The 16,568-nt window shown below is 54.7% G+C and overlaps 1 long non-coding RNA gene and 1 pseudogene across 1 annotated transcript; one reads left to right on the forward strand and one right to left on the reverse strand.

Annotated features, from left to right (window-relative positions):
- The first annotated feature begins 157 nt into the window (after positions 1-157).
- LOC134149767 (uncharacterized) lies at positions 158-994 on the forward strand. Its single transcript, XR_009960490.1, has 3 exons — positions 158-241; positions 480-564; positions 915-994. It is a non-coding gene; the product is annotated as an uncharacterized LOC134149767 (long non-coding RNA).
- Positions 995-4,111: 3,117 nt separating this feature from the next.
- The window catches only part of LOC134149696 (capping protein, Arp2/3 and myosin-I linker protein 2-like), a 42,508-nt pseudogene continuing 30,051 nt past the window's right edge, over positions 4,112-16,568 (reverse strand).

Genomic DNA, 16,568 nt, shown 5'->3' on the forward strand with positions numbered 1-16,568 from the left:
CAAATGGGGCTGCTTAGGGCATGTACCTGAATTAAGGCATCTTTTGTGCTAACATCCATGTGTTCTTCTTGCTCCAGAGCCATCCATCTCTCAGCTGATTGATGCAATAGGGCAGAACCAGCTTGAGGTTTTGAAGCAAAATGCTGAAGAATGCTTGGATTTACAGATACCCAAAGAGCTGCCTGCAGCAGAGAAGGTTGAACTTCTTGTGACACAGTGGGAGGCAGAGCGCAAGAAAGAGGTCAATCTGGGCTGCTATGAACCTGCTTGACCTGTAGGCTGTCTCTGTGACTGAGACAGGGCTGTGCCACCTTGTAGAGATAGGCTGCTCTAGGGGTGGATGGGAAAAGGAAGGGGAAGGGCAGTGGGCAGAGCTGGAGTTGGGGAGAGAGATGCATATTTGGCTGCTGTCTTTGGGTGTGCTTCTACTGCTAGGGTGACGTGACAGAGCAGAAGCCAAGTGATGCTTCTCATTGCAGCCAAGTGAGGATGTCTTCATGGTGCCAGCCAACATCTTGGTGATCCCTCCTGAAGAGGAGGAAGTTTGTGATGCCTCCAAGGTAGGTTTGTCTGGGGCTTTGCCTGGAACATCACAGGTGGGCAGTTCAGAGCCCAAGCATGTGAAATAGGGGACTTTAAAATGGTTATGGACTAAGCACAACACTCAGACTCCTAGAAGCTGAAATGTTAACAGCTGCAGGCCCACAGATTGCAGAGCATCCTGAGAGGTTTCTTTGTTCTGCAGGGTGTGTAGCTCGTGAGCTTGCTTGGCACATTGCCATCTTGGCATCTTAGTTCCTATACTTCCGAGGTGCTGGAATTCCTCTAGGCTGCCTGGGCCTCTCTGGAATGGGGAGTTTGCTCTGGCTGCGCAGTGTACTAGGATGTGACCAGCAATGCTTCTGTCATTGCAGATGCATGTGAAATGACTCCAGGGAAGAGCAGTGATGACCAAATGGTGCCAGGTGACCAAAGTGCCATATCCCAAGTCAGCTGTGAGTAGCAGGACCTGCAGCTCCAGTCCAGACTCTTAGTATTTTTCTCTGAAGTGTACTCAGCCCATTTTCTTCTTGTATTAGGCGGAGAAACAATTACTAGCAGAGGTGGGTCCCTGGGAGACCAGGACTTGTAGCTCTGTACATTGAGCAAGCAGGCAGCAGTCCCATTACTGCTGTCTTGTTACTGAGCAGCATCTATTTGCTGTGCTAGGAGCACTTCCCTGCAGTTTTCTACTGGTAAATGTCAAGTGCCGTGGAGAGAAGGGAGCAGCTTTCTTGGGGCACTGCTTGTTGTTGATGAAGAGGCTGCAGTGGCCTGACTGCTGTGTTCCAAGGGGAGTGCTCATTCCTGTGATGTTTAGCCTTTGATTGAGTCACCTGTCAGAGCACGGGTTCTGCACTGAAACAGCTTTGACTGTCAATATTTCTGCCCCGGGGCAGGCCTGTGTCACCCCGTTGTGGTTGGGCACAAGCTTTGCTATAGAAGCACCTGCAAGAGCTCTGTGCACAAGAGGAGCCCAAGGGAGAAACTACTGCTCTGGACAGTGCAAGATCTGATGCAGGCTGTCTGATACCCGGAAAGATGTGTGTTTTTGGTGGCAACTATTCTTGCATGTCCCTCATGGGGACCAGGTTTGCAGGGCACTTGCAGCTTCTACAGAGTTTCTCGTGTACCAGAGTGCAGAAGGTTGGCAGTACTGTTCATCTCCTCCTGGGAAGTGTGGGCTCTGTGAGCATGATGCAATGGTGCCCCAGCATAGCCAGCTGGCTCTGCCTCTGCCTGCCTCAGCAATGAGATGGTCAGTGTCTCTGGTAGTCCCACTGAAGAAGGGGCACAGAGGGAGGTTTCGTCCTGCCTGCCTGCCCTCTATGCAGTGTCTCTCTCCACTCTGCCTGGTAGAGGGGCAGGCTGAAGTTTTAGAAGAAGCCTGGCTGAAATGAGGCTGATGGGAATGGGCAACCCAGGGCAGTGGGAAGCTCTAGCACCCCAATTTTAACTGGAAAAAACGTTTCAAAGTGCCCCTTTGAGCACTGTATCTCTGAGACCCTGCACACAGTTCTTTGTAGCCATCGCAAGGTTGGAAGTGGATAGCAGGATTAGGAGTGGACAGCAGCTTTCTTTCCTCTGCAAGCTCATTAAAATCTATTCCCTGACTTGCTTTTGCAGCTGTGGAGTCAACAGCATTGTCACAGAGCTCAGAGGCTTCTCTGGACAACCCCTGGGACAGGCTTCCTCCAATGTCCTTGACACTGACTTCCCCAGAAGGTAAGTCCCTGTGCTGTGCAGGGTGCAGTGTGTCTTACGGGTAGCAAATAGCCCCTCTTCTCTCATTGGATAAACACCCTGCTCCTCTTTGATTCTGGACTTCTTTCCCCTGGCCAGGAAAGAGTGCTGTGGTGGCCTTAGATCTCCAGTGTTAAGTTCTCTGTACCTGCCTCGTTTGCACTCTGATGCCCACCTTCCCAGCGGGCATATGACAGGTTGTGCTCCCCTGTGCTACGAGCAGTATGCCCCTTTCCCTCTTGCCCAATGTGACAGTGTTTTCTATCTTACCAGAGAAATCCTTTCAGTGTGGTTTTCCACATGCACCAAAGGTGCAACTGGACATGGCTGCTGACAGCAACACTCCTGACTTTCTGGAATCATCTAGCCAGGACTCTCCCCAGAGCTTGTTGCAGGATTCCCCAGTGGAGACTTCATCCCCCTCACTGCTCCAGTCATACAGCAATATCAGTGCTGTGGAGGCTGGCCTGTCTCAGGCAACATCAGCTGCGGAGGCAGCCTGCAGAGCTCCCTCTGCTGCTCAAGACCCGCAAGTATCAAGGTGCTTCCAGGCCAACCAGTTGTCTCTGTCTCCAACTTTTCCTGTCCTGCCCAGTAGCCACTTGGCATCCCTAACTGAAGGGACACCTCACAGAGAGCAGGCAGACTCCAGTGACACAACTTTCCCTCTGGATGTGACAAAGGTTGGCCTGGCTCATGCTAGGACTCAGGGGGATGCCCCATGCGGCAGCAGAAAGTCTGTGGGTGCCAAGAGGAAGCTGTTGGTGGGAGACAGCCAAGCACTGCCTGACCTCCGTAGGTCCCTCCGGGGACTGCAGCACAAGCAGTGTTCAAGTGGCGTCCCCCAGGGCAGTGACACAGACTCTATCAGGAAGCTGGAGTTTGTGAGCGCCCAGGGAGCAAAGAAGAGCAGAAGAGAGGCGACCAGGCTGCAGCATGGAGGGGAAAGCCTCAAGGAGGAGAATGAGCAGGCATCCTCACCGAGTGGTCTGGACTCCAGGCTAGAGCAGCGAGGAGCTCTGCAGCCGGTAAAGATAAAGTGGCTGAGGCCTCTCCTTGACTCTGTGTAACAGTACCTGGCTCTGGTGGGGTTGTGCAGTTGAAAACAGGTGTCAGTGGAGACAGCAGAACCAGCCCTCCTTGCCACTCAAAGAGGCATAGCAGAGCTGCTACGCACAGGGTTCAGAGAGGGTCCATGGCAGTGGGGTCTTAGGCAAGGATGCCCTCGTGCTAGGGAGGGAGCATGTGCCCCAGCTTGGTGGAAATTGGTGCTCCATTGGAGCCTCTGCCACATCTCCAGGTAAAGTAGGATTGGAAGACCTGGAACCGAGTGAAGGAGAGATCCGGGACTTTCTCTCTGCTTGTGAAGGGGTCTTGGGACGTGTGGAGGTGTGGCGTTGCTTTTGTGGCTGATCACCCATGGGAAGGCAAGCCAAACTCTGATTCCAGGCTCACTGTCCCTTTCCCTTTTGCAGTATGTGAAGGAGAAGCCGGTCCAGTACGGATATGAGGCCCCATCACCTGAGCTCTGTGAGCAAATAAGATCCGTAAGGTCAGTGCAATGATGGGCATGTTCAGCCAGGTCTCATCCATAGCCCTGAGTGGAGCCAGCTGTGCCTGTTCTCCAGGCGTAGTTAGCTACTGCTGCGCTAGCTCTAGGGCTGCTGGCCCTGTGCCACCTGGACACTGCTGTTTACATCTCAGGATACAGTCCCCTTGGAGACTCCTGCATCTTTGTTGGACCTTGAACTCTGACTTACCCTTCACAGCAGAACAGAGACCTACTGTGTCCTCTGACCAGGCAGACCACTGCATGCAGCAGACAACTTCATGTGCCCACTTCCCTGGCACAATGTTGCCAGCTGAGTCCCTTCTCACCCGGGCTCACATTTTGATTTTGCAGGATCTCAAAGGCAATGCTGAAGTGGGCCTGCTGGATCCTTACGGACAGGGAGGTGGAGTCCTGAGCCAAGACGTTGTGGAGCCTGAGTACACTACAAGTGGCCTCTTGTCTTGTTTACTGGTTCATCAAAACAAACTGTAGAACTGTGTGGGAAAAGCAGTTGGCGTGGTGGGGGAGAGGGGAGACATGACCAGAGTCCCCAAGGGAACAGCTGAATGGTGTTGACCTGGCTTTGGAGACCCAGGCTCTACAGATGCTGGGGACATGACCTGTTAGAGGTTAGCACCATCATTTTGGGAAGGGGAAAGGAGATATGAAACAGTGCTACCGGTGAGTGACCCAGTGCACAGCCTGTGTATGAGCTAGCCTCCTTTTCCCACCTCCTTGGCACGCTGCTCCTTTGTGGAATTATCACAGCCTAGTACAAGTGACCCGGCCTAGCCAGCAGGAAGGGGACTTGTTCTGATCCCACTGTAGTATAGGCAGCAGTGATGGCAAAGATGCAGCCTAGAGGCCCTGCAACGTGATCCCCCTTCTGAAGTCAGTGCAGTAGTTTGGAGGTTTATTGATTGCTTTGGGTAGGGTCCTGTGCTGTTCATTACAAAATAGCCTTCAGAGTTATGCTGTGGGGATTAAAAATAAAAAGCATATATTTTTTAAATACACAGGTCTTGTATAAAAAAAAAGGTGGTGGTGGAGAGGGGAAGCAAGTATCTTTCTTCTTGTGGTAAACATCAGTGTAAATAATGCATTTGGTCCAGAGGTGGAGTGGAGGTGATCTGCTCACAGCTGACACAGGAGAAAGCCACATGTTTTTGGGGATGGTGCCGTTGACAGCTGGAGAGCAGCTGGGATGGAGAGGCAGACATGGCTGTGAGTTCTGAAAGGCTGGATCACTCATAGTAGTGACTACAGAGCTGCATTTTGAAATGTGATGGTTCCTGTTCCCTCTGATACAAATCTGGGTTTTGAGGTGATGGAGAAAGTGATAGCCCCTGTGAGTTGAGGAGTGGAGCTGGGAGCAGGGGGGCTGGTATGCCTGGTGACAGGACTCTAGTAACACTGTTAACAATGTCTCGGCTGACGTGCACAGCTGGGTTGTTTGTACTTCTGCTGCCTGCTCTGCCCCTTGATCCATTCCTAAGATTGTCAGCTTTCCCTATTACCATCCACAGCCCACAGGCGTGTCAGCAGAGGCAGTCCATGGAAGGCGATGCTGCTTGGCATGTCTCTGCTGTGTTGGTCATCTGCTCTTCAGATGGGCTCCAGCCTGGCCCGGTGCTGGGGAGACTGTGCCCTGCTTACGCTGTGTGCTGCCCCAGGCAGTGGGCAGAGAAGCAGCTGCAAATCTGTGCCCTTCTGAGAAAAGCTCATGGCCTGGCTTTTGGTTCAGCTTGGCCAGCGGCCCCATCCCCTCTGTGATGAGGCCCCAACCAGGCTGTCCCTGCAGCAAAAAGTGGCTCTGTTGCCTTTGTAACAGCTGCTGGTCTAGGGTTGAGCCTTGTGCGTTCACAACAGCTTGTGGCTGGTCTTTTGCTTCTGCTCCAGGCTGCAGCTCCTCTGGTGTGTCCCCAGTGCTGGGCTGGTCCTGCATCACAGCATCTGGAAAAGCCACAAATACTGGTGTTAGTGTGGAACAAGCCATCACTGCCATCACACTTACTTTAGGAAAGGGCAAGGCAGCTCAGAGTCTCCTGTCACCCAGCCTTACCCATGCTATCCAAGGATGGGCTGGGCTCGCTGGTTACCTCTGGGTCCGCAAGGGAGTTGTGTTTGTTCCTCCGTTTCAGCACAGGTGACCGCCGCAGACGAAGGGGGATCATTACATCTGGAGGAAACAAAACGCGGCATTACGTAAGCTGGCTATGTGGTTGGAGCGGCCTGGCTTGAGCTTGAAGGTGAAGCCGGGAGCTGAGAGCACTAGTGTCATGAGAGCAGTTTTCTGGATGTGGCCGCAATGAATGTGGCTCCGCCAGTGTGTTGCAGGAAGCACTGCGAAAGGGAAAAGGGGATGGATGGACTTTTGGGGCTTTTGCCCTGCTCTGTTGATCTGTTCAGGGAAGGCGCTGGAGGCCATGTTTCCATATGCATTGCTGTTGTATCACCTGCATCCCAAAGTAAGCTCAGCCCCTTGGGGCTGCACCAGAGGGCAAGAGTTTGTGCTGCCAGGGTGAAGCCATCCCCTCCCTCCTGTTGTCTTCCTGTCTGTCCCACGGATGAGCCAGGGCAGTAGGGCTTTTGCTAGGCCTTTGTCATGGGCTGTGCCTGTCTGGCTGAGTCATCCTCAGCTGCTGAGTGCTTTATTGAATGGGAGTGATGAGCACTCCTCTACCCTGAGACAAACCCAGCTGTGCAACCTGTGGCCTTCAGGGCTGGGTGCTTCTGTTCCCCAGCACCTGGGGCTCCTGCTCTGGCCTTGACTCACCCTCCAGCTCGATCAGGCTCTCTGATTCCCTGAGCTGGTCCTTGTGGATGGAGACAGCTCTGCAGTTGGTCCCACTTGGCACAACCGGCCCCAGAGCCAGGTGATTGTCTGGAAAAACCAGAGGGAACTGCTGGCTGGGGAGATGGTCCCTGCCGCAGGCATGTCCTGCAACGCCTCCCCAGCAGCCCTGTCAGGGTGTCCTGGGAGAGCCTATGGGGCACATCAGGGCCAGGCAGAGAAGGGAACCAGCGTTTTTAGGTTTTGTATCCATTTCCTCCCTAGAGGAGGGTGGCTCAAGGCTCAATTTTCAGCTGGCCTCCATCGCCAAATTCCCACAGCACTGGCTGCCTCTGCTGTGAATGGGCTAGCCCCTCTTTACGGTCCTTTCTGTGGCTTGTATGCCCATACTTTCAGCATCAGGAGGTGCTGCCAGGCTGGGTGGAGTGGTGCTGGTGCCCGACTCCCCATAGTGGCTGACCCTGTGCAGCAGCGCTGTTGGTGTGCTCCTCCCAAGCCATGGCAGGCTGCTGCTCCATCCCTCTCGGCCTGCTGGCTCCAGCTGCCTGCTCTGTTTGGGGATGGGGAGGGAGCGCCGGGGCAGGTCTGAGCTCTTCCCCTTCAGCTCTGTGTTCAGCTGCTTCTCCAGAACTTTCCAGGCTGGCCTGGCAGCAGCAGATCCTATGCTGGCCTCCATCAGGTTGGCTGGGCTGCTTCGTAAGGATGTGTCTGTGGGAAAGGCAGGGTAGAGCTATGGATATCCCACGTGTAGGGTTTCCCCCCATAGTCTGGCTCTGAGGAGGGCCGGGCAGCTCTAAAGTGCTGGCTGTCAGCCTGCACCTACCCAAGAGACATAGGACATAGGTGGGCTTTGGTCCCCAGGGCCAGCAGCAGGCCAGCAGCTAGGGCTGATGTCTCTGTCCGTGTATGCAACAAAGGGAGAATGGCTGGATTTCCTTCTGCTACGGCCAGATCAGTATCCTGAGCAGGGTGTCTGTGCCCACTGGCTGGAGCAGTGGTACATGTTGATTCAAATGTGCTGGCCCCATAAAGCGCTGCTGGATGCTGACAGTGGGAAAGACTTAACTCCCCCCACTGGCCAATCCTCTGCCCCTGGCAACTTGTGCACGTCCACCTGTGCCCACAGCTGACCTACCTGTGGACATGGAGTGTGTGCACGCCTTCAGGGAGGGTGGTGGTGAGTCTGCCAAGCTGTCCACAATGTCCCCTGCAAGCACAGGTCATTGGTCAGCAACAGCGTGCTGAGTGGGTCACCCCCATGCCATTAGCACCCAGTGAGGTGATTAAAGCACAGGGTAAAGCAGCCCTGAGTGAAACTGGTGATGCTTGGCCCAGTTCCTGCGAGCTGTGTGCCATGGGATGTGGGGGCTGGCCTTGCCGTGAAACATGCATCCAGGAGCCCATGGGGTCCTAAGGATGCCCAGTTGTGCCACCCTCGGTGAGGGTCAGGGCAGAGGGAAGCGGGGGGCAGGATGCAGCACCTCACCATCTGAACCAGCTTTCTTGATCTCGCTGTCTTTGCTCTGCAAGAGAAAGAAGTCTGGTGAGGTAGCGGTGGGATTGCAGCACCAGGGCTGATGGGCCTGTGACTAGCACTGTGCTGCCAGGGCTTGAGGGGAGGAGTGTGCGTGGCATGGGTGCATGCTGGTGAAGAAGGTACAGATGGCTAGACACCCTCCATGATCCATGCACTGCTTCCCTTGCAGAGGGTTAGGGGACAGAGGCTACGGGCAGTGATGACAGGCCTGTATGCTGTCAGGTCTGGCCTGGGCAGGGGAATGAGACCAGGGCCTGGGTCACCTTGTCCCATGGGCCATCATCTCCACCTCCCTGGGTGCAGGATGTGTCCCTAAAGAAGAGCCGATCCCACCTGCTGCTTCTTGCCCTCGGTGGCCAGGCCCTTTGTGATACCCGTGCGGTGGAGCATGATGTGCACACATTGCTCGAAGGAATTGGGAAGCTCCCCGTCATTCTTCTCCAGGTGCCTCTTCTGCAGGAAAGACATAGCCATGCCATGAGGCAGCACTCCTCACAGGACCAGCAGCACCAACCTGATGGCCTGTTGAGTGCGTGGTCCCCCAACCCTAGTTGTACCCTATGGTTACTGAGGCAAGGACACAACCCAGTAGGGCCTGTCCCCAGTCATTGCTCACGGATCCCCACATCCCTGTGGTGTCCAGCCTGCTCTCCTCTCCCTCTCAGTCATGGGTGGGCTGCAGCCCTGTGCGCTGGTTCTGTCCCACAGTCCCTGATGGCATGCAGCCCCAGTACCATCAACATCCTCAGAGGCAGCAGCACCCAGCAGCCAAGTCGATGACAGTCATCCAAGGTGGCTTGCTGAGGACTGCCGTGGCAGTGCTTACCTTGTCGTGCCTGACCCCAAGTGTGTCCTCATCCTCCCCAGACAGCAGTACAAGTGACTGAGACTTGCCCTCCCATGAATACTTGGGCCTGATCCTGCAGGCAGAGTCAGGAGTCTGGCTGTGCTCAGGCTCTGCCTGGGGCTCGGCAGCGAGGCTCCCCTCCTCAGACTTGCTCAGTGGCTCTCCTGCCTTGCTGGGGGGCTGTAAAATGTCACTGAGCACCGACCGTCTGCTTTTGGGGGCTGTGACACTGCCCTCAGGCTCCTTCTCACACCTTGAGCCCCGGCTGGACTTGGGCTTCTTGAATGCAAAAAAGGTCCCAATTTTCTTCTTGAGGGTGCGAGAGCTTGAAGATGCCAGAAGGGCTGATCCAGGGCAGGTCCCCTGTGCTGTGGGGCTGGGGAGAGATGAGGCGTTGGGAAATGCTAGGTCAGGGCTGCCGAGGGGTTGCGTTTGACCCAAGGACCCAGTGCCAGCCCTGGATGCTGGGCTCAGCCAGCCCTGGGTAGACCTGGGGAAGCTCTCACAGCATGGTTCATCTAGACCCTGGTGGATCATTCCCTCCTTGTTGTGGGACAGACCCCCACAACTCTTACACAACTGTCCTCCCCCCAAAGCTTGTGGGAAGCCAGCCCTGCCTGCGTCTCACCCAACAAGTGCCTTCACAATGTCCTCCTGCCAATTTGCCCTTGAAAATGCTCTCTGAGGCCAGGCAGAGCTCTGCCCTACCAGGTGCCTAGGGTAAGAAGTGCTGTGGTGCTGTTTTCCCAAGTATCCCTTTAGCACTTGGCCCTGACCTTGAGCCAGCAATGTTTGCATGGCAGTGTGGATTGCAGGTGGTGGTAGTCTGCAGAAACATGGTGCACCAGGGGACAGGAGCATACTGGGGGTGCTGGCTGCTGGGCCAGCACTATTGAGAGGACTGTGGGCACCCCCTTTCACTTACGGCAGGTCCTCTGTGATGAGCTTCTTGGTGAAGAAGTCCTCAAGGCCCTCATCCACACGGGTGATGCTTCTGTCCTCACTGTTCTCACAGGCCACAGGTTGCACCTGCAAGCAAGCATGGCCATCATCTGGAACCAGGCCTGAGCAGCAGGTGGGCAGCAGTAGGTACATCTCCCTTACCCACCACCTCCTGGGAGGCCACACAGGCAGGCAAAATTATACACCATGCATGCATATGTACATATGCATCGCATACAGGCGTATCCTGTCCCATGCATATGCACGTGCAGACCTCTCTGCTATGCCGGGAGGAGGTTTGTGGATGCCAGTGCAAGAAAGGACCTGGAAACCCTTTGGGCTGGATGGGCTGGCACCTCCACAGACCAGGACGTCCCCTTCCCTGTTCCATGCATCTGGCCTTAAAGCCAAATCAGGATGTTATCACACTGTGATCCAGACAGGATCCCATGATAACTTGGCACATCACCATTTTGTCAGGATCCCTAGATCTCCTTTGCTTGTTACCAGCCTTTCACCTTGCCTGAACAGCCACTGCAATTCCCCTGCAGTGGCCTCCTTGGCCCAGCATTGCCCTCCTCTGCTGCATCACGCCAGGACCCCTGCTGTAGTGCGCTGCTGTGTGCTGGGCACTCATGCTCCTGCTCAGCACTGTGGAGAAGGTCTGGTGCCCATGTGTTCTCTCTCTAGCTCTCTACCCATAAGTGCCTGTGTTGCAGGATGCCCATATGGCTCCACAGTACATTTCCAACCCTCCCTGGGGGCACGTTGTGGCAGATCCTGCCTTTGCTCACCTTGTGGGCACTGAGCATCAGCAAGGACAGCCCCGGCCCGATGTCAGAACCAACTCTTGCAAATGATCTCCTATAGCTGGGTCAGTCGTTTGTATGCTGTCCTAGACTCTTGGGCCATGTGGAGAGGAAGACTTTGGCAGGAAGGTTCCTTGCTTTGAGAACCAAGGAATGGACACTTACACTCCCTGCTCCTGATGGAGCAAGTGGCTGGAGGCCTAGGAGAGAACTGCTCTGCAGTCAGCCCTCAGCGCAGTGCAGGCTGCATCCATCCATCCATACATACCACCAGGAGGCAAGGATAAAGGTTAGGGTATATGGCTCCTCAGAAGGGACGGCCAGGCTTTGAGAGAGAAGCTGGGCATCATGAGGTAACCAGCTCCCCCATGGAGCAGAAGCTGTGGATGCTGACTGCAGGCATCAAGGTGTGAGCTTTTAGGTCCGGAAAACCCACACCCAAGGGAGTCCGTGCTCAACACTCCATGAGGAAGGGGCAAAGTATCCTATGGGGTGTCCTGCACAGCCTACGCCTGCCTGCGAGCCATGCAGCTGGGCACTCAGGGCTTGTTTCATGTCCTGTCATCTGCACAAAGAGCCTAGTACTCATCCTCACTGGTTTTCCCCTGTTGAGTCCAGCTCCAACCAACTCAAAGCACTGCTGTGGTTCAGACAAAGATCAACCACTTTGTGTCCAAGCCTGGACCATGTCCATGTCTATACCATGGCCTGACCTTCCTTTAGAATCGTGGCATCTGCCAAGCTCTGGCACAGGGCACGAGATTGGTGGCTTCCAACTGACAAGAGGAAAGCACTTCTCGGTCGGTGGCATTTCAGTCCATAATGACTTTTCATTACAGCTGGATTTATGCCTCTCAGGATCCATTCCAGCAGTCCAATATCCGCTTTGCCTGTCACATTGCATCCATCAAAGCCTGCCCTCACCAAACACACAGACAATGTTTGGCAGAACATTGCCTATCTGGAACAGCTTGATGGAGTGGGCAGGCAGGCTCCAACCACAGGGCCTGACCGGATAAGCATCACCATGGACATGCATGCCATGGCCTTCCAGCAGATGGCAGGACCCAGTTATGTCATGATGGCAGGGAGACAAGGGACAAGCTGGACCACCTGACACAGTGCCCCCATGATCTGTTTCTCCAGAGCACCCCCAACCCTTCTGCACTTGCTTTAGGTGTGTGGTGGGGGGCTGCCCCCCAAGGGCCTTCTAAAGGCGGGTGAAAGAGCAGAGATTGCTTAGACAGCCGTCAAAGTGCTTCCAGCCTTTCCAAAGCACCCCACCACAGCACACATTGACCCCCCTACAGCCCCTGCCTCAGCACCACCTATCTCTCCCAGGCCTGCTCTTCTCCATGGATGCTGGCCCAATTACATCCAAAAGTTACTTTTTGCTTGCAGACCAGTCTGAGGCACTGCAAACAGATCCAGTAGATTATGAGAATCACTCCCTGTACATTCATATTGCAGGTGTGGGAAAGCTCTGGGGTTAAATCCAGCCATGCCAAGGCCAGCAGAGCCCTGGAGCCAATCCTCCGCTGACGGCTTCAGCAATTTGCATAGTTCTGCCAAGGGCCATGATAGTTGCGTTCACATTTTGCTACCAGTGTTTTGGGGCTAATCCAGAAAAGAATTTTTGAATCTTGAGAAAAAATTCATCGCAGATGGACAGAGGGAGATGGAGACGTTCATGAACAGATCAGCCCTCTGCACACAATGTTTTTTTTTCCTGCCTGTGTCTCAGGTCTCACAGTTCTGCAGAATGCCAAATTCATCAGGAGGAAAAGGAAAGACTCCTCCGGTCTCCCAAAACCGCTGCCTATCCTCTCAACTCCCCCCACCTCAAAGGTGCACACAGTAGCAGCTGGAGTGCAGTATCATAAATCAGCTGCACTCTGCCCATCTCATGTTCCTGCCTTGCAATAAATGCTGACTAAGAGAATTCATCCCATTGAGGGGAGGGGGGAATAAAAAACCCACAAGCCTTCCCTCCTCCTACCCCACAAACTGCCTGGTTGGAAAAAAAAAAACAAAACAAGTCTTACATTTGGCTTGCTTGGAGGCTGCTTGTGCCTGCGGTTGGGCTGGGGCCTGGCTTTGGTGCAATGCTCCCCTTCGGTTGGTAGGTCCATAAGGGATTCGGCAGATGCGGGCTGCATGCAAGGGAGCAAGCTGCTCACAGGCTCAGCATCCTTTGTGGAGGCAGAGCATGCCTTTGGCGTGGCGGGACTGAGTGATAGAGGCGCCCGGTGTGCTCGGAGCCCGCTTGTGTCCCTGCTTGCCTGTAGCTCCAGCTCCGAAAGACCTGCGAGGGCGAGAGGCCCAGGCTAAGAACAGGCCATGAGGCCAGTGCCTTGGCTAAACCCCACGCAGACCTCCCCACCGTGGCAGCCTTAGCCTGCGTGCAGCGGTGGTGGAGGTTTAGCAGCGCTGCACCATGGTGCCTGCTGCACCACGCAAAGGGAAGGGGAGGGGAGCAGAGCCAGGCAGCTCCTCCACAGCTTGTGCGAACGCTGTTGACGGTGAGGAGAGCTTGCACGTCAGCCTTGGGCAACAGCTTTGCAGCTCATTTGGTGCCAGATCCTGCTATTCTCACAACGGAATGAGGTCTCCAAGGAGGTTTTTGCACCTAGCTGGCAAAGCTGAGAGCGTGGGATGCTGTGGGGGAGTGACACAAGTGGTTTCCTGCAGACAAGTCCAAAGACACACACCAAACCCCTCACAGGCCTACACCGAGGCAGCAGAAGAGCAGCATGGGCTACACCAGGCCTGGCCCAGCTTGCAGGAAGGACTAGGAGCTACCAAAGGTGTACTTTGTTTTGCAGCATACACAGCACAGCTATGATGGATGAGGATAAGGCTAGGCTCAGCAGATTTCAAGGGTCCTCTGCATCTAGGGCAGGCACAGGGATAGCTGGATGTGAGGCACTCAGGTCTAGTATGAACTCTGCTTCTGCTGAAGCCTGGGATCTCAATGCCAACAAGCATCACTGCCAAAGTCCCCAAAGAGAAAAGTCACTACAAGGCTGGTCGTTTTCCTTGGGCCTTCTCAGATCCAGTAGTTCCCAGCCAACCTGGGCACACAGAGCTTTGTGGGATAAAACCAGCTGCAGAAAAGCCCAGGACAATTCAGCACTGCTCTCTCTGGGCAGCCGCCCTGTAGGTTTGTCTGCAGCCCTAGGAACAGCCTCCGGCAAACCCTCCTCTGCCACATTGCAATCCTGAGGCCTTAAATCAGAGCCCCTGGATGTTTTGGGTGGCTAAGCAATGCTCAGGCTTTAGGAGTGGTCTCCAGCATGGTACAAGGAGATGTCCCTTCAAGAGGCATACTGCTTTGAAGCCTTCAGAGTCACCCACACACTTTCCATTCTCTCCTGAGGCAGCAGTGTATCTGGATCCCATCCAGCTCAAAACATTGGGCGACAAAAGGCCAGCTCTTCCCCACATTATTGTCAGAAAAGTGCCCTGAACAGTGGCCCCCACATAAATATCATATGCCTCTGGTGTGAGGTGTGAGCCCCCTGCCACTGCGATGCCCTTACAGGCATGCAAGCAGCCCACTGTTCCAGACCATAATGGATGTACACCAAAGCAGGGCACAGAAGCAGGGACAGCTGTGCAGCAGCCTTACTTCTCATGGTTGGCGTGGGCCGAATGCTCCTGAAATGTTTGTTTTTCCTCTGTAGAGCCATCTTGTGCTGCAGGGAGAGGAGGAGAAAGAGGCTGCTCACAAATCCAGCAATGCGCTCGCTGCCTGGCCACCAAGAGAATGGGGCCAAACAGAGGCCACCACAGGTAAGCACTGCCTGGGAGTCACCCACAGCCTCGATGCTGGCTACCTTTGCTCTGCAAAGCTGACTACGGTGAGCAGTGTCCTCCTGCCTTCGCCTTGGCAGTAAGACATAGCCAGCCTTGGTCCTGTGCCTGTTGCAACCCCTCTGACACCCCTAAATCCCCAGGGCTGCACCCTCTCTTGGTCTGGTTCATCTTCAGCACCTAACTAAACCATCCTAGGTGAGGTAGTGGTAGGCCTGGGTCAGGCCTGATAGCTCCTAATGTCACTGATCCCTCTAGTAGCCCACTCATTAGCATAGCACAGCCGAGCAGGGAGTTGAGCCCTACCTCCTCCGCAGCAAAGCCTTTCTCAGCGATATCCAGAGGATTTCTGCCCCTCATTGGCACAGTGGCATCATCTTCAATGGACTCCAGCTGCAGTGATGGGAGGTCCAGACCGTGCTTGGAGAGGCTTTCTGCCTAAAATCATGAGGAAATGCTTAAATCATTCCCTTGGCTGAACTGCACTCAGCTGCGCTGTGTATGCTCTGCTGTTCCACTCTGTTCCAGTGCCTGGGATTTATGAGCAGATTTAGGCCTGATTAGCCAGCTGCCAGCCCTGGCCGTGCCTTAGTGGGGCTGCTCTGCTCCTGCCTCATCCAGAGAGCCCTGGTATGGGGGCAGCTGCTGCTCGGCTTCCTCCTGGCACCCACCCAACATTCTCTGCCATGGGACAGCTCCTGGACCTCACTCTGGGTTGATGAGGAGCTGTATAGGGTTAATTCTGCCAGGACAACTGTGGGAGAGGATTGCCTGGGAGGAAAGGCAGCCTGAGTGGAAATTGTCCTGCTTTCTAGACAGCAAATCTGCAACCACTGTGTTGGCTGGTGCCTGGGCAATGCCAACATACACACCCATCCCACATCCCCATCATGACCCACAAGAGCAGCACCCTCTGGCACTCACCAACTTGCACCGAGCAACAGTCAGGTCTCCCAGCATGGCATCCACAATGCAGTCAGCCACAGCTGCTGTGACAGATAGCTTGATTTCACTGGGACGAGAGAGAAGGTGTCAGAGCTAGCCCTGCCTCAGCCCAATAAGTGGGGTGGCCTGCATAGGTGTTTTCATTTTTGGTGGGAGACACGTGGGTAAGGAGCTGGGTGGCCACTGCCCCACAAGCCTTGAGCCTGGCTGCACCAGGAGCTGAACAGGCACAGGTGTCCCTGGAGTGCAACCTCTTTGTAGAGCCCTGCTAGGGAATTAGAGGCTAAGCCAGGGAATGGCCATGCTGCTGGAGACACATCACGGAGAACATACCCAGGCAACTTGCTGGCTAGACATGTGCACCCATTCCTGCTTTCCATGCAGGAACCAGGAATTGGAGCAGGTGCTGGCCATGTCCTGGCAGGGATAGAGGATGCCAAGTACCTTCCCTCCAATGCTCAGGGCTCTCCTTTCTCAGCAGTGAGTATGTGCCTGCATGAGCATGATCCTCCTCCACCCAGGACTTCCCAGCTCCCCAGAGACTCGTAGCAGGGGGTGTGAGCTGGATCAGGTTGGGAAGCAAAGCTAAAGCTGGGTAAACACGGCAGCTGGGTCCCTCTGCCCCACATTCTCTCTGGCAGCACAGCCACATGGGGTAACTCTGATCTTGAGCTGCCCCATGAGAGAGAGAGACAGCTGTGCAGCAGCCCCTTAAACGTGCAGCTGAGCAAAAAGGGAAAAAGTCATGTCACCCACTTCAGCTTGTTGAAGACATCAGTGACCATCCAGTCCAGGACAGAACCGAGGTTGAGGGGGTCCTGGAGATAGATGTGCTCTGACATGGCATTGACCAGCTGGTCCCTGACTCCCCTCTTCTGTACCATGGCCGGGCACAGGTTGTGCACTGTGTCCAATACGGCTTGCATGATCGCCTGCAGCAAATCCAGAATTTAGGGGTGGGGAAAAGGAATTTTATGCATCTTTTCTATCAGAATGCAGATGTTTTCCTATTTGTCTCAGGAGATGTTGTGTACAGAGGGGAC

Source organism: Rhea pennata, chromosome 21 (genome assembly GCF_028389875.1).
Source record: "Rhea pennata isolate bPtePen1 chromosome 21, bPtePen1.pri, whole genome shotgun sequence".
Classification (NCBI taxonomy): Eukaryota; Metazoa; Chordata; class Aves; order Rheiformes; family Rheidae; genus Rhea; species Rhea pennata.